The sequence below is a fragment of the Schistocerca cancellata genome, chromosome 5 (assembly GCF_023864275.1).
Source record: "Schistocerca cancellata isolate TAMUIC-IGC-003103 chromosome 5, iqSchCanc2.1, whole genome shotgun sequence".
Classification (NCBI taxonomy): Eukaryota; Metazoa; Arthropoda; class Insecta; order Orthoptera; family Acrididae; genus Schistocerca; species Schistocerca cancellata.
Genome location: NC_064630.1, coordinates 215,384,316 through 215,410,123, shown reverse-complemented (window position 1 = coordinate 215,410,123; position 25,808 = coordinate 215,384,316).

The window sequence follows — 25,808 nt, the reverse complement described above, 5'->3', positions numbered from 1 at the left end:
TTTGACTTACGTGAAGGGACGGTTGTAAGCAACTGACAGTGGACTGAGTGCTTAAATTACTATTGTATATTTAAAAATAACCATTACAGTCATCCACAGAAGGATGGCATCCTTCAAAAACTGAACTGTTTATGCGAGAGTATGCCACTTGAACTGCCACAAAAAAAAAAAAAAAAAAAAAAAAAAAAATACACTTAGCACATGCAAATATTGTGATTAACAAAAAATACGAGAGCTGAACTAACGAAACGGCCAGCCTCATTAAACTCAACCGTGATTTCTGCAACATAGCCACTGCTGAAAACGAAATCATCAACCGAATTTATCCAAACATTCTTCACATATATACCAATCCGGACTGGCTATTTGAAAGTCCAGTTGTGGCGACTAAAAATAAAATTGCCTACGATATCAACATTAATATTAAAAAAGAATCCAGTTGAAGAGAGAATATACAAATCGATCAACACAATGGTAAATGTTGAAGAATGTGTGAACTTCCCTACGAAATTTCTAAACTCTGCAAGTACCAGAAATGCTATTACACTCTCTTCGACTTAAAATATCATCGACTACTCAGAAATCTCAACTCATCAAAAATGTGTAATGGAACAAGGGTGATCGTCAAACAACTATGGAACAACATAATCGAGGCCAAACGTATGACTGGAAGGTACAAAGGACACACACTATTTATCCCCAGAATGCAACTGATCTCTACTAACTGCCATTCCTATTAAAAAAAACTGCAATTTTCAATCAAATTAACTTACAATTTTACAATTAACAAAACACAAGGACAAACTTTAAAATATTTCGGCATAAACCCCAAAGACTCCCGCTTCTCTCAAGATCAACTATACGTAGCTTGCTCTCCAGTAGGAAATACGAAAAATTTGTTCATATATATCCTGGATAACAAAATGAAAAAATACTGTTTGCTACTGTAAATAGAGTACGCTTACCATAAAATTTTTTTACCTCTTATACATTGAGGTCTCTCCTTTTATATGGCCGGCCGCGGTGGTCTAGCGGTTCTGGCGCTGCAGTCCGGAACCGCGGGACTGCTACGGTCGCAGGTTCGAATCCTGCCTCGGGCATGGGTGTGTGTGATGTCCTTAGGTTAGTTAGGTTTAAGTAGTTCTAAGTTCTAGGGGACTTATGACCTAAGATGTTGAGTCCCATAGTGCTCAGAGCCATTTGAACCATTTTTTGAACCATCTCCTTCTATTCCAACCACCACACAATCTCATATCAGCAGCCTGAGCGAAGCCGAGTACCCCAGATGGTACAGCAATATACACAATAAAAGTGAGTGTGGTGCGCCTGTGCTTGCCGCCAAAACTTCTCAAGCGAATTTCGCAGCCCCATTGAGGTTGTATGGTTTGGTAACCCTTCATTCCAATCCACGAAGAGGATTTTATTTAGAATTGCAGTGATTACTTATGGTGATATGGGTTACTAAACTGGGCATTTCATTTGCAGCATCATAATAAATGTTAGCGTTTTTGTCCGTGCGTGCTGCTATAATCCGCCAGACGTTCCCGCAGTTATATGGTGTTAAATAGTACAGTGTTCCACCATCCCCCAGCCAGTAGTAGGGCAACCTTCGTACTACCCCAAGTTGCATTGTTGCCAAATGTATTCAAGACGGCGGCGATAGATACGGCAACATCGCAATGACGTCATGAAGGGAAGTTCAAATTTTGGCGGGAAGATAGGTCACTTGGGCTACCTCCACTAACCTATGTCATCCGACCGCCACCTCTTCCTAATAATTGGCAGGAAAAGGACTCAGCCTGTGTTGGATAGGATGGATGTAAGTCTTTATTTTGCCAGCAGTCTTTATTTAAATAATTTGAGGCAGTAGCTCCGTCCAGTGTGTATACCATGAGGTCTCGAGTGCAAGTGGTCTAGTACACAGTGCTGTCACCAAAGGGCACTGTAGCCCCTTCCATGACATAATACAAGATGGCTGTCTGGAGAGGGGGGGGGGAGACGGCAGGAAAAGGACTCAGACTGTGCTGGGTTTCTGGAGAGGGGAAGGAGTGTTCTTTATTTATTGTGGAACAATTTATTTAGGGATGGAGTTCATGTAGTTCATTTATTTCACCGATACTAAAACACACTCTGACGTGCTTGGGGTAGCAATACACAGCCTACAGACCTGCAAACTTCTCAAAAGTTATCGAAATAATGCAGTACACTGATATACAGATACGCAAACAACTTGTCAAAATTATGCGTGTATACTGATGCCACGTGGCTATGTAAAAAAGAGCCAAGTCGACCTCTTGGAAATTGTAGAGTGTCACAGAAATAGTTAACAGTCGCTTTTGTAGGAGCTCAGCTTGTCCGCATGGAAATTCTTGTTCCAACAGAACCTGTTTACAAAAATAGCCCAGAATAAGACCAAATGCATTCCCCCTGACGGTCCTAACGTGGCACCTGGTCCATCACGTGTTACCCTTCCTGGAAATCGTTAAGTCCTGCTTTCAACAAACGTCTCCAAAAGACAAACGTTCTCACCGCTATGTAGAGGCTCCTATTCCCCAGTACAAAGGATGTCTTGTGAATGAATGGAGCATTATGATTGGCTCTTATTGAATTTACTTGCCAAATTACTGATGATGCCAGTGTGGAAGCACTGTCCACCTTTTTCTTCTGCAGACGAGTGTTTCAGCGACAAAACTATTTTGTGCAGATCGCCATATTGCACTGACAGTTAAACCCTGCAAAAGTGATCAACAGATCATCACATACATCCCTCGTATTCACCGTGCCGCTGTGCAACGCCGATGGAGGAAACTACCGCTGTAAAGCGCGGCCCATGACCGCAGCCGCGGAAGAGCGTCTCAACCAGAGTGCCAACTGAGGACGGTCCCACATCCTGGCAGAATGCTATCAATACCCCAAGTGCAAACACTCGCCGTACTTAATCTTGTCAAATTTCTGCAGAGTCTATGGGCGACACATGCGGTCCCGAAAGCGACTCAATGCAAACTGAGTATTAATTCACTATTCACGTGTCCAGGGGAGGCGTCATAAGCCAGAAGCTTTCTCGGACTCTCTGAACCGGTGTACAAAGGATGGGCAAGCGCCAGTTCGGAACAGAGGCGTCCGCTGTGATGCTTGTTTCGGCCCCGACCTGCCTGCTTGCTGCTGTGCGTTCTATGACCATCTCCAGACTCACAAGAATATTGGGAACCAGACACATATTTATCCGTGTAACTACAATTAAATATTAGTACTGCTGCCGCAGTTTGACACCGAGCAATGTACTGGATATGTCTCCTCTTTACAACTGTGGTTCTGGAACGAATCTCAGTATCTATAGCACACATAACTCTCCAAAGCTATCGATGTGCTGAATCTATACCTCCCTCACGATAGAACACACAGTAGCGATCACCGGACACTCATATACAGGGTGAGTCACCTAACGTTACCGCTGGATATATTTCGTAAACCACATCAAATACTGACGAACCGATTTCACAGACCGAACGTGAGGAGAGAGGCTAGTGTAATTGTTTAATACAAACCATACAAAAATGCACGGAAGTATGTTTTTTAACACAAACCTAGGTTTTTTAAAATGGAACCACGTTAGTTTTGTTAGCACATCTGAACATATAAACAAATGCGTAATCAGTGCCGTTTGTTGCATTGTAAAATGTTAATTACATCCGGAGATATTATAACCTAAAGTTGACGCTTGAAACCTCCGACGTTCGGTTGCGTGTTGTAATAAACACGGGCCACGGTCGGCGAGCAGCATCTGCAGGGACATGTTTACGATGACGACCGTGTTTACGAGTGTGGCTGTAGTGCACTGTTGTGGTTTGGTCTAGCTGTCGCAGTGTCCGCATGTAGCTCTTGCTGCTATTGTTATTCTGCATTCGTCTCCGCACGCAGACCAACTGTAGTACACCGTGTTACCAGACGTCTGTGATAGTGTAGTGTTGTAGGAACTGTGACCATGGTGTATTCGAACTCTGAAAAGGCGGAGATGATACTCATCTATGGTGAGTGTCGACGAAATGCAGCTGAAGCCTACAGGGTGTAGGCAGAACGGTACCCGGACAGAGAGCATCCAACGTGCAGCACATTGCAAAACATCTACCGCCAACTGTATGCAACAGGTATGGTCGTAGCACGCAAACGGGTCCGTAACAGGCCCGTCACAGGAGAAGCGGGTGCAGTTGCTGTGTTAGCTGCTGTTGCCATGAACCCACACATGAGTACACGGGACATTGCGAGAGCCGCTGGACTGAGTCAAAGTAGTGTCATGCACATACTGCATCGTCACCGCTTTCACCCGTTTCATGTGTCGCCACATCAGCAATTACATGGTGATGACTTTAATCATCGAGTGCAATTCTGTCAATGGGCATTAACAGAGAATGCGTAGCAGTTCTACCTGTTTACCGATGAAGCGGGTTTCACAAACCACGGGGCAGTGAATCTACGGAACATGCATTACTGGTCCGTGGACAATCCTCGCTGGCTCAGAGAGGTAGAGCGACAGCGACCGTGGACTGTAAATGTATGGTGCGGAATCATTGGCGACCACCTCATTGGTCCTCACTTCATTGCAGGGGACCAAACAGCTGTAACATACATCGCGTTTCTACAGAATGGTCTGCCAACGTTGCTCGAAAATGTCCCACTGGAAACACGTCGACGTATGTGGTATCAGCATGATGGTGCACCTGCACATTCCACAATTAACACTAGGCTGACCCTTGACAGGATGTTCGACGGGCGTTTCATAGGACGTGGAGGACGCATAAATTGGCCAGCCCGTTCTCCTGATCTTATACCTCCGGACTACTTTCTGTGGGGTACGTTATAGGAGAATGTGTACCGTGATGTGCCTACAACCCCACAGGATATGAAACAACGTATTGTGGCAGCCTGCGGCGACATTACACCAGATGTACTGCGGCGTGTACGACATTCATTACGCCAGAGATTGCAATTGTGTGCAGCAAATGATGGCCACCACATTGAACATCTATTGGCCTGACATGTCGGGACACACTCTATTCCATTCCGTAATTGAAAACGGAAACCACGTGTGTACGTGTACCTCACCCCTCAGTGAAAAAGACCAATAAAAAGGTGTTAGCATGTGGACGTAATGTGCTGTTCCAGTCTCTTCTGTACCTAAGGTCCATTACCGTTCCCTTTGGATCCCTACGTAATTCGGTGCTCTCCAATACACACGATCGAACAGCGGAGGAGTGGTACTCAAGCGTCAACTTTAGGTTACAATATCTCCGGATGTAATTAACATTTTACAATGCAACAAACGGCACTGATTACGTATTGTTTATATGTTCAGATGTGCTAACAAAACTAACGGGGTTCCATTTAAAAAAACGTAGGTTTGTGTTAAAAAACATACTTCCGTGCATTTTTGTATGGTTTGTATTAACCAATTACACTAGCCCCTCTCTTCACGTTTGGTCTGTGGAATCGATTCGTCAGTATTTGATATGGTTTACGAAATATATCCAGCGGTAATGTTAGGTGACTCACCCTGTATATACCGTGAAGACTGTTGCACAAAAGCTGGGTCGGTTCCTCTCCGCACAAAGGCGTCACTGTTCCTGGTACCGACCTTGCTTGCTTGTTTTCTACACCAATCTCCAGACTCTTGGATTACAAGAACGTATCTAATTTCACATAGCTTGCCAGAATATCATACCATTTCCGCGATATTTTTCGATATCAAGCACATAGCAGTACGCTACAGATCGCTCGCGCAACATGGTTCCAAAGAAATGGACTGGAAACTATTTCTCTAGAAACTAAAAACTTTAGCGACGAGGAATGTGCTGTAAATCACTGAGTAACTAAAAACTGATCTAGTCTGTGAAGAACTCTAAAAAATACAGGTAACTGATATTTCCAGTCGCGAATACTGATGTTGGTGATACAACAGATCCCAAATCGCCCTTATGATTTATAAAGTCAACTAATTTGTTTCTCATGTCTAGAGGAACAGAAAATGTGCCACCCGTCTTTCAACTTCTAGATGCGCACACCACAATCGATGTTCTCCCAAGCAAATAAATATGGGAAATATGCAGAAGTAGTCAACCGGACAATTTACTTGGGAGGGAATAATGGTCCAGCAGAAACACATATCCATATTGAATCTTCTCAAATTGGCATGCGATCCCGAACGCTCTCCAGTACATACTAAGTATTAGTTCCCTATTCCGCCGTCTAGAGGACGAGATGATTAAGTCAACTACATTCCTGCATTCCAACAGGCCTCTCCATTTGGACAGCTCCTGCTGTTAGCTGGAAACGTGAATAAAAAAAAAAAAAAGGTTCAAATGGCTCTGAGCACTATGAGACTTAACTTCTTTGGTCATCAGTCCCCTAGAACTTAGAACTACTTAAACCTAACTAACCTAAGGAAAGCACACAATACCCAGTCATCACGAGGCAGAGAAAAATCCCTGACCCCGCCGGGAATCGAACCCGGGAACCCGAGCGTGGGAAGCGAGAACGCTACCGCACGACCACGAGCTGCGGACAAACGTGAATCATTACTGCCACAGGCCACCGTCACTGTGAACCAAGTACGCATAGAGAGAACTGGAATCCTCCTAGAAAACCAGCCACATATGTGTTTCATCACTATACTTACAGTTACATGTTACGATTGCGGCCTCAATTGAATGACATTCGACAATGAGCGAATTATCGGAAATACACCCTGCTGACTTCTGTGGCTCTGAAAATAGAAATATCTGTGCCATTCTTATGACCTGATATACTCTTCCCTTTGCTATCACAGTATTCTACGTCAAATCAATATCTTCCTTACAATTGGACATAGCCATTTCCTTAGCACATGTAGGAACACAAACCCATCTACATCTACATCCATACTCCGCAAGCCACCTGACGGTGTGTGGCGGAGGGTACCTTGAGTACCTCTACCGGTTCTCCCTTCTATTCCAGTCTCGTATTGTTCGTGGAAAGAAGGATGGTCGGTATGCTTCTGTGTGGGCTCTAATCTCTCTGATTTTATCCTCATGATCTCTTCGCGAGATATACGTAGGAGGGAGCAATATTCTGCTTGACTCTTCGGTGAAGGTATGTTCTCGAATCTTCAACAAAAGCCCGTACCGAGCTACTGAGCGTCTCTCCTGCAGGGTCTTCCAATGGAATTTATCTATCATCTCCGTAACGCTTTCGCGATTACTAAATGATCCTGTAACGGAGGCGCTGCTCTCCGTTAGATCTTCTCTATCTCTTCTATCAACCCTAACTAGTATGGATCCCACACTGGTGAGCAATATTCAAGCAGTGGGTGAACAAGTGTACTGTAACCTACTCCCTTTGTTTCCGGAGTGCATTTCCTTAGGATTCTTCCAATGAATCTCAGTCTGACATCTGCTTTACCGACGATCAACTTTATATGATCATTCCATTTTAAATCACTCCTAATGCCAAGTCCAAGGTGATTTATGGAATTAACTGCTTCCAGCTGCTGACCTGCTATATTGTAGCTAAATGATAAGAGATCTATCTTTCTATGTATTCGCAGCACATTACGCTTGTATACATTAAGATTCAATTGCCATTTCCTGCACCATGCGTCAATTCGCTGCAGATCCTCCTGCATTTCAGTACAATTTTACATTGTTACAACCTCTCGATATACCACAGCATCATCCGCAAAAAGCCTCAGTGAACCCCCGATGTTATCCACAAGGTCATTTATGTATATTGTGAATAGCAACGGTCCTACGACACTCCCCTGCGGCACACCTGAAATCACTCTTACTTCAGAAGACTTCTCTCCATTAAGAATGACATGCTGCGTTCTGTTATCTAGGAACTCTTCAATCCAATCACACAATTGGTCTGATAGTCCATATGCTCTTACTTTGTTCATTAAACGACTGTGGGGAACTGTATAGAACGTCTTGCGGAAGTCAAGAAACACGGCATCTACCTGTGAACCCGTGTCTATGGCCCTCTCAGTCTCGTGGACGAATAGCGCGATCTGGGTTTCACACGACCGTCTTTTTCGAAACCCATGCTGATTCCAACAGAGTAGATTTCTAGTCTCCAGAAAAGTCATTATACTCAAACATAATACGTATTCCAAAATTCTACAACTGATCGACGTTAGAGATATAGGTCTATAGTTCTGCACATCAGTTCGACGTCCCTTCTTGAAAACGGCGATGACCTGTGCCCTTTTCCAATCCTTTGGAATGCTACGCTCTTCTAGAGACCTACGGTACACCGCTGCAAGAAGGGGCAAGTTCCTTTGCGTACTCTGTGTAAAATGGAACTGATATCCCATCATGTCCAGAGCCTTTCCTCTTTTAAGCGATTTTAATTATTTCTCTATCCCTCTGTCATGTATCTCGATATTTACCATTTTGTCATCTGTGCAACAATCTAGAGATGGAAGTACAGTGCAGTCTTCCCCTGTGAAACAGCTTTGGAAAAAGACATTTAGTATTTTTGCCTGTTTCAGTACCATTTTGGTCACAGAGTGTCTGGACATTTTGTTTTGATCCACCTACCCCTTTGTCATAAGACCAAAATTTCTTAGGATTTTCTGCCGAGTCAGTACACAGAACTTTACTTTCAAATTCATTGAACGCCTCTCGCATAGCCCTCCCCACATTACATTTCGCTTCGCGTTTTTTTTTTTTTTTTTGTCTGCAAGGCGTACTTTACATGCCTGATGCTCAATGCGAACCTGTCACGCATCCCCTACTACTAAGTATAATACTTCGACAATAACTGATTGCCAGCGATACGAAATAATGCTGACCTAAACTCAGCGACGGGTGGACATGTCTCACAAGTTTTTCTTAAGAGTGGTACCACTAAATCTTAGAAACTGAATCGTAATCATCTTACAAACCGCTATTATTAAAAAAAACATGGTCCAAAGGACCACATTACTATTACAAGCTGCCTTGGTTCTACAGGTGCAGGCAAGTATCCATGTTAAAACCTGTACTGGCTTTATAAATCGAGGTATGGCATTACCTCCGAATGAATTGGTTTTTGCCGGCCGCTGTGGCCGTTCTGTTCTAAGCGCTTCAGTCCGGAACCGCGCTGCTGCTACGGCCGCAGGTTCGAATCCAGCCTTGGGCATGGATGTGTTTGGTGTCCTTAGGTTAGTTAGGGTTAAGTAGTTCTAAGTCTAGGGGACTGATGACCTCAGACGTTAAGTCCCATAGTGCTTAGAGCCATTTGAACCATTTGAATTGGTTTTTCCAGATAAATACCGTGACACTGAATATAGACGGTGATCGCCGGAGTGTATTTTATCAGACCAACAGTGCTATTTCACGTCGCCGACGGTGCAATTTTGTAATAAAATTACCGAATTTACAAAGTGATTTGGGTAAGGAACATGGTATGAAACCGGTATTTGCAAGTCCCTCATGCCACCGCTAGATATTTATCCAATATTTGTAACGCATACTGTCTCGATGCCACGTCAGAGATTTGGTGATATATCGACTGGGTTATAGGCGAGGGTTGATTGAGAAGGATCACAAACAGTAGATGGTGTGCTGATTGATGTCGTAAGAAATGTACACTATCTTTTCAGATCTCTAGTGTTACGCTATCCGCAAGAAATGTTGTCTGGGATTTGGAATCAAATCTTTCCATTTAACCACGTACCTGCGTTGGATCCTATGGAGGAGTCCTTTAATGATTACAGCCACTAGTGAATCATATTTATGGCACTCTCATATCTCGAAACGAGTCACCTTCCTCGAAACTATCTGCTACAGTAAAATTCCATTGTGGGCAGGTCTGTGGTCTGCGATATGACCAGCGAACAAGAATGTCACACGCTGGCTCCATTAGAGAGTAATTGCGATCTGTCTAACAGATCGCCAGCCGTGACACTGTATACTTTGTGACCGCGGTAAGGAATTACAAGCGCCGCACTGCCCTGCTGACGCTTGAACCACGACCGTTACCTCAAACGGGGCCGCTAATCGAAAAATGGGCTACTGTATTACTGCTGTGGCTTGTCAGGGCAAACGAGGCCAGAATCTGCCCAACAAGCCTAACACACTGATGGGCTGCTACGGCTGTGATCAAATGCTACTTCAATCAGCTGACAGTTTCGGAAGGCGCAACGTTTTGCTGTCACCTTTCACCATATGGAACAAGGGAATCGGCAGAGTGCGTGGACGGCGCGGAAGTCAGTGAAGCCCGAGGGGCTTGACCGACCAGTTCACTGACACCCATAACAGTGTCATGTGAGTCTTGCTGCTACTGAGGGTGCCTGATAAGCGCGGGCGACTGCCGGCTGCACACGATGACTGTGACTTGCGGACTGAGGTCGATGCTCTTGGTCTGATGACACGGAAGCTCATTCAGTGACCAGCATCTGCTATCTAGATGTGCCTACATAGCAGTTCTGGACTGAGACTTCTGTTTAAATCAACCTGCGCTGTGGAAATGAAAAATAAATGGTGGTAGAAGAGTTTGGCTATTTACAAAGCAAAATAACAGACGATGGCAGAAGTAGATTTTTATCTCTACTTAACTACCAACCAAGCAGTCTGTACAATATGTTCTGCAAATTCCTAGCCTTGTTCTGCAGCTAATATTTTTTCTTCTGCTGCCCTCTTCAGATCTACGTTAACTGTTCCAGGATGCCGCAGGAGACACTCCACTGAACTGTCCCCCCATCTGCTAAGGATATTCTACAGACACTTTTTCTCAGTTATTCGTTTTAGTACTTTTTCGACGTTATTGTCGACTTACGTTTCATCAGTGTGCAGTAGCATAACTTTCCTAAGTCTTTCTACACTCCTGGAAATTGAAATAAGAACACCGTGAATTCATTGTCCCAGGAAGGGGAAACTTTATTGACACATTCCTGGGGTCAGATACATCACATGATCACACTGACAGAACCACAGGCACATAGACACAGGCAACAGAGCATGAACAATGTCGGCACTAGTACAGTGTATATCCACCTTTCGCAGCAATGCAGGCTGCTATTCTCCCATGGAGACGATCGTAGAGATGCTGGATGTAGTCCTGTGGAACGGCTTGCCATGCCATTTCCACCTGGCGCCTCAGTTGGACCAGCGTTCGTGCTGGACGTGCAGACCGCGTGAGACGACGCTTCATCCAGTCCCAAACATGCTCAATGGGGGACAGATCCGGAGATCTTGCTGGCCAGGGTAGTTGACTTACACCTTCTAGAGCACGTTGGGTGGCACGGGATACATGCAGACGTGCATTGTCCTGTTGGAACAGCAAGTTCCCTTGCCGGTCTAGGAATGGTAGAACGATGGGTTCGATGACGGTTTGGATGTACCGTGCACTATTCAGTGTCCCCTCGACGATCACCAGTGGTGTACGGCCAGTGTAGGAGATCGCTCCCCACACCATGATGCCGGGTGTTGGCCCTGTGTGCCTCGGTCGTATGCAGTCCTGATTGTGGCGCTCACCTGCACGGCGCCAAACACGCATACGACCATCATTGGCACCAAGGCAGAAGCGACTCTCATCGCTGAAGACGACACGTCTCCATTCGTCCCTCCATTCACGCCTGTCGCGACACCACTGGAGGCGGGCTGCACGATGTTGGGGCGTGAGCGGAAGACGGCCTAACGGTGTGCGGGACCGTAGCCCAGCTTCATGGAGACGGTTGCGAATGGTCCTCGCCGATACCCCAGGAGCAACAGTGTCCCTAATTTGCTGGGAAGTGGCGGTGCGGTCCCCTACGGCACTGCGTAGGATCCTACGGTCTTGGCGTGCATCCGTGCGTCGCTGCGGTCCGGTCCCAGGTCGACGGGCACGTGCACCTTCCGCCGACCACTGGCGACAACATCGATGTACTGTGGAGACCTCACGCCCCACGTGTTGAGCAATTCGGCGGTACGTCCACCCGGCCTCCCGCATGCCCACTATACGCCCTCGCTCAAAGTCCGTCAACTGCACGTACGGTTCACGTCCACGCTGTCGCGGCATGCTACCAGTGTTAAAGACTGCGATGGAGCTCCGTATGCCACGGCAAACTGGCTGACACTGACGGCGGCGGTGCACAAATGCTGCGCAGCTAGCGCCATTCGACGGCCAACACCGCGGTTCCTGGTGTGTCGGCTGTGCCGTGCGTGTGATCATTGCTTGTACAGCCCTCTCGCAGTGTCCGGAGCAAGTATGGTGGGTCTGACACACCGGTGTCAAAGTGTTCTTTTTTCCATTTCCAGGAGTGTATTACATTTTCACCAGATTTTCGGTGGTCCCTTCAATACAATGCTATACTCGACATATACAGTTTCAGGAACTTCCTTCACTTTTCCATGTCAGTATGATGCACCAGTACAATCGTTTTATTGGAGAATGCTTGGTATGTCTGTGCGGTTTCTGCTTCTAATACTGTCCTTGCTTCACCCCTCCCTGGATGTGAGAATTCTTTCATTTCTTCCAGTATTACGTCGTTCCCGAGTTTGGCAAATCGTTATTCTCCTTGCTGGTTGCTATTAATCACCAACGTCTTTGTTTTGTTTATCCGTAAACTATATTCTGTGCCAAATGCTTCGTCAATTTCTTTTAACGGGTATTTTAAAGGAGAGAATACAATTTATAAACCTACGTAGTCTCTATAGACAACAGTAGCTCTTTTGATATAATGCGAGGAGGAAACTATGGAATATAATGGATATGATCCGAAGTACGTATACAGACACATAGATAAATGTAAGGTTAGAGTTTGGAAATGTAGCCAAATGAAAGGTTAAAAATGGGGCCAGGTAAGGATGTTGTATTTCAAATGGTTCAAATGGCTCTGAGCAGTGTGGGACTTAACATCTGAGGTCATCGGTCCTCTTCAACTTAGAACTACTTAAACCTAGCTAACCTAAGGACATTACACACATCCATGCCCGAGGCAGCATTCGAACCTGCGACCGTAGCGGTCGCGCGATTCCAGACTGAAGCGCCTAGAACCGCTCGGCCACAACGGCCGGCTGTTGTATTTCACTTTTTAACTAATAATTAGATGGCGTTGAAAGGGAATAGAAACAATGAATTATGAAATTTGACATAGAGCAGTGCTTCAAAGGCGGAAATTTATCAAAACTCTTATGTTTGCTCACGACCAGATTCTAGATGCGGATAACGACAGGAACTTACAGAGAGCGCTGTATGACCTATATAAAATAGTAAAGCAACATGACTTAAACTTATATATAAATAAAACCATGCCAATGGCTTTCAAGTTTCACAACGCCTAAGATATGTCATATTAGAAAACAAAACTTTGTTGAGCTGTGACAGATCATATCTGGTCCAGGTGGATACTGAAGAAATGTTAAGAGATTCAGTATGATGTGTGACACCATCAACAGATAGCTAAGGGGAAAAGTACGAAATGACATCTTGCTAAAATTTTATACAGTGGTGGCTTTTTCTGATGGGTTACATGGTAGTGAGATGTGGACTGTAAACCATAGAGCACATAGTAGCGGCCAAGCACCAGAGATGAGATTTTTGAGAGTCCATGAAGTATTAAGGAAAGACAGAATACAAAATGAGACTATCCGGAAGAATGTAGGAATTTACAACTTAAGTAAAAGATTAAGGAACAGATAAAAGTTTGGAAAGGATTTGCAGAAAGAATTAGGGATGAATGTATTCCAAAGTAACTGCTACGGTACACTCATAAAAGAAGAAGGAACATTGGCAGCCCCTAAAACGTGGATGGAACAAGAAGTCGAAACGTAACAAATTATCTACTGCTAGACGGAGAAGAAGAGAAAAAGAAATTAATAACTTGAATCTAGTGTCATTAAGTTCACTGACAATTAAAAATACTCTGTATAATTTCGAGGAACTGTAAATGAGATGATTTTCACCTCTGTGAAAAGAGGAAGACAGCTTCATTTTCCTGATTCCGCAAGCGTCGGTAAATTCAACTAGGCATTCTACTTGTAGCGGAACTGATTTCTTTTACCTAGATATCCTGCTGAAATTTGTAAGAAATGGAACAACAAATTTGCAAAAAAATACGTTTTTGCGTGAATTTGTGCAGTAAAGCATTACAGTGATCCACTGCGATCTATGAACGCGTGTAGAAACGAAAAAACATCAAATAATGTCTCTGCAGTAACAAAGCTCTCTTACGTGATTGGAAACGGTGCAAGGTTCACAGCTGAAATACGCAACCCAGTTACGGCAGCGCCCACCAAGACAGCTTCTTTTTTCCCCTATCCTGTGTAAGCGAGGGAAAAAGGAAAAATAAGGAAAAAACTAGGTTACCGAGATAACGTATGGCAGCATGGCGGAATACCAATACGGTTAGCAGTTTGCAGAAATTGTAAAGCGCCGGGCAGCGACTAATAGAGACGGCCGCAATTTCTCGCCTCTGTCGCGGGGTTTTCCTCTCTCCCCGTCGGACCACACACACCGGATTACACAGACCCCGCACAAGGACGGCCGGCATCACACACTGGGGGAATGATAAAACAGGGACAGCGGTGGGCAGGCAGAGCACGGCTATTCCGATACCGCAGGGCGCCGGTATTGGCTCCGCCTGTTTTCGGCGCCAAGGAGGAGCGCAGCATGGGTGCTGGCTTTAAATTGCTTCGTCCCGGGCGGGCAGCGCCGGCCGCGTATATCACCAATGCGGAATTGGATTGGTTCATGGGCTTAGCCCACAATCAGGGTGCTCCGACGTGACCTGGTGGCTTCAACACTGCCCTCGCGCTACGCCACGGGCCATTTTCCCTAGCAGTCGCTCATCATGCTGCAGTGCGCCGATGAAGCGGCTGACGTATGCCGCTGTTTATTCACCCACAATTTAACATACTCTTCCCATACACTGAGGTGAAAAGAAAAAGGTCACGGAATAGAGATATGCACATATACAGACGGCGGTAGTATTGCATTTGTGCTCAGGTGATCCACGTGAAAGATTTTCCGACGTGATTATGGCCGCATGACGTAAATTAATAGACTTTGAACGTGAAATGGTAGTTGGAGCTACACGCATGGGACATTTAATTTCGATAATCGTTAGGGAATTCAATATTTCGAGATCCACAGTGTCAAGAGCTTGCCGCAGAAACCATTGGGGGGGGGGGGGGGGTTATGACGAATGTATACATTAGGACGACGGGCGTTTGCTAGTAGTACGAGATCGCTTGCAGCGCCTCTCCTACACTACTGGTCATTACAATTGATACACCACGAAGATGACGTGCTACAGACGCGAAATTTAACCGACAGGAAGAAGATGCTGTGATATGCAAGTGATTAGCTTTTCAGAGCTTTCACACACACAAGGCTGGCGCCGGTGGCGACACCTACAACGTGCTGACATGAGGAAAGTTTCCAACCGATTTCTCATACACAAACTGCAGGTGAGCGGCGTTGCCTGGTGAAACATTGTTGTGATGCCTCCTGTAAGGAGGAGAAAAGCGTACCATTACGTTTCCGACATTGGTAAAGGTCGGATTGTAGTCTATCGCGATTGCTGTTTATCGTATCGCGACATTGGTGCTCGCGTTGGTCGAGATCCAATGACTGTTAGCAGAATATGGAATCAGTGAGTTCAGGAGGGTAATACGGAACGCCGTGCTGGATCCCAACGGCCTCGTATCACTAGCAGTCGAGATGACAGGCATCTTATCTGCATGGCTGTAACGGATCGTGCAGCCACGTCTCGATCCCTGTGTCAACACATGGGGACGTTTGTAAGACAACAACCATCTGCACGAGCAATTCGACGACGCTTGCAGCAGCATGGGCTATCAGCTCGGAGACCATGGCTGCGGTTGCCCTTGACGCTGCATCAGAGACAGGAGCGCCTGCGATGGTGTACTCAACGACGAACCTGGGTGCACGAATGGCAAAATGTCATCTCTTCGGATGAATCCAGGTTCTGTTTACAACATCATGATTGTCGCATCCGTGTTCGGCGACATCGCGGTGAACGCACACTGGAAGCGTGTATTCGTCATCGCCATACTGGCATATCACCCTGCGTGATGGTATGGGGTGCCATTGGTTGCACGTCTCGATCACCTCTTGTTCGCATTCACGGCACTTTGAACAGTGGACGTTACATTTCAGACGTGTTACGACCCGTGGCTCTACCCTTCATTCGATCCCTGCGAAACCCTACATTTCAGCAGGATAATGCACGACCGCATGTTGCAGGTCCTGTACGGGCCTTTCTGGATACAGAACATGTTCGACAGCTGCCCTGGCCAGCACATACTCCAGATCTCTCACCAACTGAAAACGTCTGGTCAATGGTGGCCGAGCAGCTGGCTCGTCACAATACGCCAGTCACTACTCTTGATGAACTGTGGTATCGCGTTGAAGATGCATGGGCAGCTGTACCTGTACACGCCATCCAAGCTCTGTTCGACTCAATGCCTAGGTGTATCAGGGCCGTTATTACGGCCTGAGGTGGTTGTTCTGGGTGCTGATTTCTCAGGATCTATGCAACCAAACTGCGTGAAAATGTAATCACACGTCAGTTCTATCTGTCCAATGAATACCCGTTTATCATCTGTATTGCTACTTGGTGTAGGAATTTTAATGCCCAGTAGTGTAGTTTGGTGGCCATATCGGTTGGACCCCAGATGATTGGGAAACCGTGGCGTGGTCAGATGAGTCCCGATTTCAGTTACTGGTTGGGTTCGAGTGAGGCGGAGCCCGCACGAAACAGGGGACCCAGATTGTCAACGACACACTGTGCAAACTGGTGTTGGTTCCACAGTTGTGTGGGCTCTGTTTACATGGAATGGACTGAGTTTCGTGGTCCACCTGAACCGATCGTTCACTGGAAATGGATATGTTCGACTGCGTGGAGACTATCTGCAACCATTCCTGAATTTCATTTTCCGCAACAACGCTGTCATGTCACCTGGATGCAGTTCCTCGCGATTGGTTTGAAGACCATTCTGGACAATTCGAGCGAATGGTTTGATCACCCCGGCCACTCGACATGAATCTCATCGAACATTTAATGTACATAATCTAAAGGTCATTTCGTACACTACATCCTGCACCAGCAATACTTCCTCAATTATGGACGCTACGAGGCTCATTATCTCTGCAGGGGACTTCCAACGACTTGTTAAGTACACGTTACTGTACGCTGGGAAGAAGCGTGTCTGAAACGATATTAGGAGGTATACAATTACTTTTGTCACCTCATTGTGTATCCCAAAAGTCGGAATAGGAGCAGGATATTTTTTTTCCTTCATGAGCTGCTCGTCAGCTCAGAGGCTTCTTGACCAGGCCTTGAAATTTTGCTTGGAGCTTTCGTCATTTCCCTCGCTGTCGTCAGTATTTCTTTGAGGAACACCTTAAGTACACTTTTTGTCTGTCGTGGCTGCTTCTGCATTAAATTATGGGCCAATCCGTTTCGTTCTGCAAAATCCAGCGAATGCTTTCTTGCATCCGACGTGATTAAAACTAATACCATACTTTCAAGTGTATGAATATGATCATCCAATTCGTTTTAATGTAGGTGGAAGACAATTCACCGAGCCAGAAACATTTCTCTCTCCGTTTCTCCAGGCGTATTTCATGACGAAATAAATGTCGGGTGAAACCTGATGGTGACAACAAGGTCGAGTGCCGAAATATTGTGTCCTTTGTGCACTCACACCAGGCTGTTCACCCGAGATTTATTTCGCCATTTCTTTTTCCGTTTGCATTTTTATTTTTATTATCATCATACCTTTTAATTCTTGGTTCAGGCACATTTTATATTCGTGCACATTCATTTTATCCATAATCCCCATTTACTTATACTGTTACAAGCAAATGCAGTTACTCTGTGCTCCACATTCCATAAGGCCTTTCTGTTGTCATACTGCCGGCCGGTGTGGCCGAGTGGTTCTAGGCGCTTCAGTCTGGAACCGCGCGACAGCTACGGTCGCAGGTTCGAACCCTGCCTCGGGCATGGATGTGTGTGATGTTTAAGTAGTAGGTTTAAGTAGTTCTAAGTTCTAGGGGTTTGATGACCTCAGATGTTAAGTCCCATAGTGCTTAGAGCCATTTAGATCGTTTAGCTATTTACTACCAGTTTTTTTTTTTGTTTGCAAATGACCAGTTTCACGCTAAATTTTCTGCCTCAGTAATTGTCCATTCTTGTATTGCAACTCTCTCTCCACATCCACCACTGCTGGCGGCTCATCTCCAACTGCGCAACGCTAAGCGCTGTTCACTTCCAATTGCCCAACAGTACACAAGCGAATATTCCAACAATGAGTCGAACCAGCCACAGACTGTACACAGCACAGTCAGTGATTTTCATACAGAGCGCTACGTGGCGTTACCAACAAAAAAAACCTAAACAGCCTACTTACCCTCCAACAAACAGAGTGACAACACGGAGCAATCACAGTTCGAAAGCGATCAACCGTACATACAGCTCACCATTTAAAAATTAATCTAGAGAGATGCTGTAGATGCACCAAAAATGACAAAGCTTACTCCTGTACTAGTAGGTCCCGTCTTTTGTAGGACGTAGTCCGTTGGTGTGGAGCGTAGGCAGGCAGAATACGGCTGCTCGTAGCGCCTGCACGTGGGTCAGCAGTGGTAGTTAGGAGTGCGGGGTACGGAGCTGTGTTAATTTAATTAGGCCGCGGCCATCAGCCGACACAGGAGTGCTCTTTGCACATTATAGATTTGGCGCAGCCATGTCAACACGCACCTGCCACGTGGACGCGCCCGCCGCGCCGTGACACGCGTCGCAGCTGCTCTCCGCGCTAATGACGCTGGCGGGGCCCTAAACGTCACACAATCTCTCCAGTTCCCAGCCATGCTGCATTTTCCAGTAAGGTGGTGTGTGTTTCGGAATCTGATATTAATTATGTTTCCTGGAAAGGAGAGGAAGCAAAATGATTTTGGGGGCCCTACTAGCCTTCTGGTGACGCAAGAATCCGGGGTCTCCTGTTTTTCAATCTTTTACAAAACGACTTTGGGGGGCGATAAGTTTGAATAGGATATTTATCTTTCAAGAAAATGGTTCAAATGGCTCTGAGCACTATAGGACTTAAATGCTGTGGTCATCAGTCCCCTAGAACTTAGAACTACTTAAACCAAACTAACCTAAGGACATCACACACATCCATGGCCGAGGCAGGATTCGAACCTGCGACCGTAGCGGTCGTGCGGCTCCAGACTGCAGCGCCTAGAACCGCTCGGCCACCCCAGCCAGCATATTTGTCTTTCGACTCTTGGCTTGCAAAGCTGGAGGACGCTCTCAGTATGTTATAGTACACAGCAGCCTTTAGTGAGTTGGTTTGTTGGGTTGTTTTTGAGGGAAGAGACCAAACAGCTAGGTCATCGGTCTCATTGGATTAGGGAAGCCGGCCGGAGTGGCCGAGCGGTTCTAGGCGCTTCAGGCTGGAACCGCGCGACCGCTACGGTCGCAGGTTCGAATCCTACCTCGGGCGTGGATGTGTGTGATGTCCTTAGGTTAGTTAGGTTTCAGTAGTTCTAAGATCTAGGGGACTGATGACCTCAGCAGTTAAGTCCCATAGTGCTCAGAGCCATTTGCACCATTTCCATTAGGGAAGGACTGGGAAAGAATTCGGCCATGCCTTTTCAAAGGAACCATCCCGGCATTTACCCGGAGTGATTTAGGGAAATCACAGAAAACCTAAATCAGGATGGTCGGACGCGGGATTGAACCGTCGTCCTCCCGAATGCGAGTCCAGTGTGCTAACCACTGCGCCACCTCGCTCGGTATTTAGTGAGTAATACGACCCGTTGTTTTTCTCGATAGATTTCAGCTGAAAATTTGCGGAATTTGTTGTGGGACGTCTTGGAAAATTCCTAATTCAAACCCTGTGCTTTCACTACTAAGTTTCGATAGGTGGCGACGCTATCCGTATGGCGTCCGTAACGGAGGTGCATTCCAGGCAGAGAGCTGTCACTGAATTCATTTTGGTGTAACACCAGATCATCGCAAATATTCATAGGTGCCTCCAAGATGTCTGAGGAGACATGGCAGTGAACGAATGTGCCGTGAGCCGTTGAGCGAGGCGTCTGTCATCATCCAACAAGGTCGCACAAACCTGTCCAACCTCCGCGTACCCGCCGACCGCACGTAGCTGCGACTCTTTCTAAGTTGTAACGTACGGACATTCTCATGTAAGGTGATCGACAGACCACAATAAAACATCTTGCTGCAAAACTGGACGTCTCTGCTGGTAGTGCTGACGAACTTTTCCATGTTTTACACTCCTGGAAATTGAAATAAGAACACCGTGAATTCATTGTCCCAGGAAGGGGAAACTTTATTGACACATTCCTGGGGTCAGATACATCACATGATCACACTGACAGAACCACAGGCACATAGACACAGGCAACAGAGCATGCACAATGTCGGCACTAGTTCAGTGTATATCCACCTTTCGCAGCAATGCAGGCTGCTATTCTCCCATGGAGACGATCGTAGAGATGCTGGATGTAGTCCTGTGGAACGGCTTGCCATGCCATTTCCACCTGGCGCCTCAGTTGGACCAGCGTTCGTGCTGGACGTGCAGACCGCGTGAGACGACGCTTCATCCAGTCCCAAACATGCTCAATGGGGGACAGATCCGGAGATCTTGCTGGCCAGGGTAGTTGACTTACACCTTCTAGAGCACGTTGGGTGGCACGGGATACATGCGGACGTGCATTGTCCTGTTGGAACAGCAAGTTCCCTTGCCGGTCTAGGAATGGTAGAACGATGGGTTCGATGACGGTTTGGATGTACCGTGCACTATTCAGTGTCCCCTCGACGATCACCAGTGGTGTACGGCCAGTGTAGGAGATCGCTCCCCACACCATGATGCCGGGTGTTGGCCCTGTGTGCCTCGGTCGTATGCAGTCCTGATTGTGGCGCTCACCTGCACGGCGCCAAACACGCATACGACCATCATTGGCACCAAGGCAGAAGCGACTCTCATCGCTGAAGACGACACGTCTCCATTCGTCCCTCCATTCACGCCTGTCGCGACACCACTGGAGGCGGGCTGCACGATGTTGGGGCGTGAGCGGAAGACGGCCTAACGGTGTGCGGGACCGTAGCCCAGCTTCATGGAGACGGTTGCGAATGGTCCTCGCCGATACCCCAGGAGCAACAGTGTCCCTAATTTGCTGGGACGTGGCGGTGCGGTCCCCTACGGCACTGTGTAGGATCCTACGGTCTTGGCGTGCATCCATGCGTCGCTGCGGTCCGGTCCCAGGTCGACGGGCACGTGCACCTTCGGCCGACCACTGGCGACAACATCGATGTACTGTGGAGACCTCACGCCCCACGTGTTGAGCAATTCGGCGGTACGTCCACTCGGCCTCCCGCATGCCCACTATACGCCCTCGCTCAAAGTCCGTCAACTGCACATACGGTTCACGTCCACGCTGTCGCGGCATGCTACCAGTGTTAAAGACTGCGATGGAGCTCCGTATGCCACGGCAAACTGGCTGACACTGACGGCGGCGGTGCACAAATGCTGCGCAGCTAGCGCCATTCGACGGCCAACACCGCGGTTCCTGGTGTGTCGGCTGTGCCGTGCGTGTGATCATTGCTTGTACAGCCCTCTCGCAGTGTCCGGAGCAAGTATGGTGGGTCTGACACACCGGTGTCAATGTGTTCTTTTTTCCATTTCCAGGAGTGTACATGGAGCGGCGCCACATCATCTCTACTCCGAAGAACAAGATAAAGCCGAACGGTTCTAGGCGTTTCAGTCCGGAACCGCGCTGCTGCTACGGTCGCAGGTTCGACTCCTGCTTCGGTCATGGATGTTTGTGATGTCCTTAGGTTAATTAGGTTTAAGTAGTTCTAAGTGTAGGGGACTGATGACCTCAGATGTTAAGCCCCTTCGGCTTAGAGCCATTTGAACCATTTGAATTTGAACAAGTTCAAAGGTTTACTCTCAACCCATGAGGTCATGGCAACGTTCACCTGGGACTCTCAAGGGGTTATTCTGCTTGATAGTAGGTTAAGTAGTGTGTAAGCTTAGGGACTGATGACCCTACCAGTTAAGTCCCATAAGATTTCACACACACTTGAGCCTCCCTTATGGTGCAATCGGCAACTCTGAAGTATACTAATCTATCATCAGGGAATTAAAGAAACGACTTTGGAGTGTTCGTCGCCACGGAAATCCAAACAAACTTCTCCTTATGCTGTCAGCGCATGGTTTCATACAAGTCTGCTCACCCGAGAGGAGTTCACAAATCATCATTGGACTGTTCTTCCTTAACCATCCTACAGCTCGGATCTTGCACCTAACGACTCCCATCTTTTCGACCCAACCAAGAATGCGCTTTGCGGGAAGCAGTACATGGATGATGTAGAGGTTATTGATGTAGCAAAATGTTGGTTCCGACGTCGACCGGTAGAGTGGTACTACGCTGGCATACTGGCCTTCCCAGTAAGCCGGCGTAAGACCGTTGCCTTCAACGGAGGTTATGTTGAAAAACCGAGTATTGTAGACAAAAGAGTGGGGAATAATATGGTAGCCGGCCGCTGTGGCCGAGCGGTTCTAGGCGCTTCAGGCCGGAACCGCGCTGCTGCTACAGTCGCAGGTTCGAATGCTGCCTCGGGCATGGATGTGTATGATGTCCTTAAGTAAGTTAGGTTAAAGTAGTTCTAAGTCTAGGGGACTGATGACCTCAGATGTTAAGTCCCATAGTTGTTAGAGCCATTTGAACCAATAATATGGTGGATTGAAATCCCGAAGAAAACCAATTTGATTTCAGAAAAAAAGAAAATGTGTTGCATTAGTTATCGGACGCACCTCCTACCGTCTTGTCCAGTGTTTCGCGTTTGGTTAATACCGTGCCCTTCTGTGACTGTTTATTTAAGCTGCTTTACAGCGTCTAGCTCAGAGAGAAGCTGTAGTAAAAATATGACACAGCACTCGGACTCTTAACTTTTCACGAATGAAACTAAGTTTTCGCTAGCTTGTAGCATACAAACATGAGATTATGTTGTTTTACGTTCAATGCTCGTCATGTTTCTCTATCTCTCGACATATTTGAGAAATGTAAGGATGAACTTCATTAACTATATTCTATAGCTCCTGTAAAATAGAAAAAATACGGCTGTAAACCACGTCATTTCGTGCCATATTGTTCTGTTACCATCCTCAGCCAATCTACATCCACACCCATACGTCGCAAGCCACAGTACGGATGGTGCTGCTCCTTAGAAAGGCCTTGACTCCTATCAATGCGATGCTCTGTTGCCTTGCTGGATGACTGTCTTGGACACCGATTTCCACCTGCAGTTAATTTTTCTCGTGTATATTGGAAAACGTTGGAGATTTTAGAGGGTCAAGGAGGGAAATATAATGCGGATGGGAACACATGTCCAAAACTATCATCTACCAAGACAACAGAACATCGAATTCATATTAGACGTAGCCTTTCGGGGAACCCCCAGCTCCATCTTCTCCACTGGCCAACGCGGCAATCAGTTGCGATCACTGAACAACGAGCAACATTGCTAGACTTTCCACCTACGGTCCGTCAGCGTACACAGTAACGTTTGCTGCGGAATTTGTGGCCTAGTTGCAGGTGCTGGCGTCTAGAACTTCGACGCTCTGTAGCAGCATTAGGTGAGATCTCCGTACACAGTTTCCTACTCTCGATTTGTTCCGCAAGACATCCTCTACAACCACTCGAACTTCATCGCAACATTCCTCGGACACCCAGTATAATGAAGAACGTGTACATAACACTTTGCGACCCATTCTTGAGTACTGCTTGAGTATTTGGGATCCCCAACGTGTCGGAGGAATGGGAGACATATAAAAAATTCAGAGGCGTGTTGCTAGAGGTATACGTTGGATCAGCACATCATGATTACGGAAAGCCTAATTAAAGAAATATTAACTTATTGCACGGCTGAAGGCCACAAACAAATTTGAAACAACGGTTGAAGGCCTACACAACAAGTCGGAGAAACAATTTTAAATAAACCCCTTCCTTGTTATAAAAATTTTCCTTTAAAGCATACACACAGCTGAAGACCTTATTAAAAGGGGTTCATATAAAATCGAACAACTAATGGCTTAGGGCCTGGATTAGAAACAATTTCAGATAGAACCAATTTTAAGGAAATTTTTTTTATAAAATAAAATCAATCTTCAAAATTTTGATATAACAAGGCTGTAGGCCTTTATGTAAAATTTAAAGGAACTGAATTAATAGATGGCCGAAGGCTTCGCACAATATTTCAAACTAATATGAAAATTACAATCTAAAACAAACAGAACAATTGGTACTCAGAAGTGTGTTCCTAGGGTTGGCCTGAGAAGGTAGCCCAAATGTAAGGTGAGGTGTGACAGGCAGCCAAGAGTTGAAGTTAAATACTGTAATCGGATGGCAACCCAAACAAGGGACGATCCAAAGAAAAATTAATCAATTCCCTTCCGTCTGACCAACGGCACAACGATGGAAAATATCGGCCGAGGACCAGGATACGAACAGCAGTACGTCTTCAGAAATTGGTGTAAAAAAAAAAACAGCCAAGAGAACAATAACCACTGTAAGCAAAATATAGACCAAACAACTTAAAGGCTGTCAAACTACATGCTGTGGTGGACAGCATCAACACGACGCAGGAAGACACACTGCCGGAAAACTACACTAACGACCAGGGCAGGTCGTTCCTCTTCACTGGCAAGTGACAGTCAATTAGGAAGTTGGCTGCAAGACTTCGCCGACTCCAACACACCATACTTTGCTGCTAGCCCGAATGGCCCAGGGAGCAACAGCTTGCAGATGAACAAAGAGATGTCACAATAGTTGAGATTTCATAACAGGGTAACTGATCACTCAGCTTCAGCGTCCAGGTTCGGTGGACAACGAACTTGGTCGCTCTCGCAGCTAGTGCATCACAGTCCGACAGTGCGTGCACGCTGCCAACGGTCCCGGCCTGGACTCGCGCTGCAGAGACTTCATCACTGCTTCGTCCCAACCGACTGACTACACACCACCACTACCAGGAAATACTAGCAGTCACACCAAAGACAGTACGACAGAACTATTATCGATGAGCGCTGTTGCTGCCACTCAAGAAGGCAAGCTATTAACTTAGTGACACCAGTAAATCGAATAAGAAACGAGACGGGAGCACCGCTAAAACAAGATGTGAAGCAATAACGGCACGAACACGAGCCGCACACGGCTCATATGTAAGCATGTACACAGACGTTTTCTCCTCGCTCCGCTTGCTATTGGAACAGGAAAGGCTGTGAGTTAACAGTGGTAACGGTCTCCTCCGACAAGCAGTTCCTGGTGACTTGCGGAGTATGTACAGTCATGCTCAAGAGTATCGGAACGACCTGAATTGCATTTCGCCTGATTCGCATGCAACCCACATAATGCAGCTGTCTAGCAGGTCCTCTAATCGCTCCTGGGTACAGTCGTTTGACTATTGAAAATGGTCCCAACAAGCCACCACTAGAAAACCCTGCTCTGTATCACAATAACTCAAGATGTAAAGTAATACCACGGTACTACAAATATCAGGGAACTCCTTATCACAGATAAGACTGTCCTTAAGGCTTGTAAGCTCACATTTATTACAATAAATGACATACATGAAATGTTACTACACTTAATATTACGTCAGATAGGTAATGCACGTAGTAAGTTCGACGTACTCATGTTTTCCTCTTCAAAGTAACATACCGTACTTATTATTTAACACGAAATGAGATTAAAAATTTAATTTATTCACGAGCAGCTAGTTGAGGATATGTATGAACTTCAAATGACACGACGAACCGTCTCGTTTC